This window comes from Sprattus sprattus, assembly GCF_963457725.1.
Source record: "Sprattus sprattus genome assembly, chromosome: 2".
In the NCBI taxonomy this organism is placed as follows: Eukaryota; Metazoa; Chordata; class Actinopteri; order Clupeiformes; family Clupeidae; genus Sprattus; species Sprattus sprattus.
Window position 1 is genome coordinate 5,406,170 of NC_137921.1, and position 2,500 is coordinate 5,408,669.

General features: G+C 47.4%; 1 protein-coding gene across 1 annotated transcript in view; it reads right to left on the bottom strand.

The window, feature by feature from the left end:
* The window catches only part of cntn3a.1 (contactin 3a, tandem duplicate 1), a gene marked incomplete at both ends in the record, with an annotated part of 94,670 nt that overhangs the window by 73,485 nt on the left and 18,685 nt on the right, over positions 1-2,500 (bottom strand). The window lies entirely within an intron of this gene.

A 2,500-nucleotide genomic window follows, 5' to 3' on the forward strand; every position in this document is an offset into this window, starting at 1 on the left:
ATCAAGGTGCTTTGTCACCGGGCCACACAAATCAAAACAAATGGGGGTGCCTGGGGTAGACTGGAGCAGACAAAAGTGATTATTATTGATGCAAGAGGCAATTACGGGGAAGCATTACTCATTCGTGATGGTAACACGCTCCTCTAGCTACAGGCGACCCCCGCCCGGGGGGGGGGAGGGGGGGAGGGGGGGAGCGGGAACCGGTGTAAATCAGGGAAGATTAATACTGACATTAAATTCAGAAGCTTTGACCCAATCAACGGTCCCATGACACAACCGACAAACCTGCCATTCACCTCCAGCAGACTTTTCACCCCGGCCATGATGAGAGACACAGTGGCTTGGATTTTGATTTTAATGAATTCTGTGATTATAACAATTGGTCAATTGGAGGTTGATAATGAATATTGTTATTTAATAAAAAATTCTGAAGGTGGGACGTCTTCTCTTGTGGGTGGAAACTAGCATTGAAAAGAGAGTTCACTCTCCTCACAAGACCGCTAATGGCGTTTAAAAAAAATCCCTGTGTCTTCTAACCCCCCCCCTTTTATCCTACAAATGTGATTAAATAGCAATTAGCACTATCTCCTAACATTGGCTCAGTGTATCGCTCTCTCTCTCTCACACACACTCTCTCTCTCTCTCTCTCTCTCTCTCTCTCTCTCTGTCTCTCCCTCTCTCTCTCCCTCTCTCTCTCTCTCTGTCTCTCCCTCTCTCCCTCTCTCTCTCTCTCTCTCTCTCTCTCTTTCCCTCTTCTTTCTTCCATGGTGCTTCTCATCTTTTGAGCAAAGCTTAAAGGCACCCAGTGCAACTTTATGTAAACATTCAATGAAAAATAAACATTCAATTTCTAGTCTTTTTTACACGTAGTAAGTTTCAATAACTCCATACCATTACATATCGACATTCAAGGAGCAAAGATGAGACGTCGTTGTGTGGTGAGAACTGATAGAAAATCGTAAACAACAACAATCGCCGGTGGAGAGAAGCCATTTTTCCATTGACTGGAAGCCTGCTTTATTTATTGTAGGTTACAAAAAAATAAAGAAAATGGCGGCGATTGTTGTTGTTATCGATTTTCTATCAGTTCTCACCACACAAAGACGTCTCATCTTTGCTGCTTGAATGTCGGTATCTAATGGTATGGAGTTATTGAAACTTACTACGTGTAAAAAAGACAAGAAATTGAATGTTTATTTTTAAGCCTCAAAAGTTGCACTGGGTGCCTTTAAAACCTTGACTTTCTCTTCATTTTCCATTCGTACTTGGTGCTCATCTACATGGCTGGGCAGCGATGAAGGGAAGCGAGATCGCGAGGGGTAGAGAATGAAAGAGAGAGATGGTGAGTGAGAGAGGGAGAGAGGGAGAGACAGAGATGGTGAGAGAGAGAGTGAGTGTGAGAGAGAGATAGAGGGAAAGAGTGAGGAAGAGAGTGAGATGGTGAGAGAGAGGGAGAGAGAGGAGGAGAGAGGGAAAGAGTGAGAGAGAGATGATGAGAGAGAGAGAAAGTGAGAGAGAGGGGGGAGAGAGAGATGGTGGGAGAGAGTGAGAGAGTGAGTGGGAAAAAGAGATGGTGGGAGTGAGAGAGAGAGAGAAAGAAAGAGAGAGAGATGGTGGGAGAGAGAGAGAGAGCCAAAGAGTGAGAGAGTGAGAGAGTGTGGAAGCAGGGGAGAGAGTGAGAGAGAGATAGATATATGGTGGGGGAGAGTGAGAAAGAGAGTGAGAGAGAGAGATAGAGAGTGGGAGCGGGGGAGAGAGTGAGAGAGAGAGAGGGAGAGAGTGAGAGAGATGGTGGGAGCGGGGGAGAGAGGGAGAGAGTGAGAGAGAGAGAGTGAGAGAAAGAGAGAGAGAGAGATAGAGAGAAAGAAAGAGAGAGAGAGGGAGTGGGGAGAGCTGATCCGATGGAGCCATGCTCAGTGCTCAGCTACCTGATTAGATTGATTTAGTGATTTGGGGCTGCAGCTGGAATGGGTCGGGGGCTCGCCTCGCCAGACGAGACAAATCAGGGGCCTGTGCTGACAACTCCGAGAGCCTCTCAGTAATGGCAGTCGTTGGAGGGGGAGGAGGGTAGGGTAGGGAGGGGGGGGGGGGGGGGCGTGGGGGGGTTGGGTGGAGGAGAGAGGGAGGTCGTCCTAGATAAATTAATTCGTCCTTGGCTCCTCGAAATAGACTTCCTCCCCCTCGCCAGAAAAAGCTTGCGACGTGGGTTGGAAACTGTGAGAAAAAAACTTCCAAGGTCTCCAAACTTTGCTCCGAGTCAACATGGCACCCAGGAAAGTGCTGTGAGGACCCCTGTTCTCCTTCTGCTCATTTCCCCATCGGAGGAACTGAAAGCACTTTGTGCTGAGCAGACACTACCAGGAGTGAAATGCTCCCTCTCCCACAGGTCATGTTCCCGCACTACATTACCAGGCTTCACAACACCGACGCATAAAAAGGAATATTTATTTCAGACTTCAAATGGAAAGTTATCTTTTCAAACTATCAATTTGGGCTCATA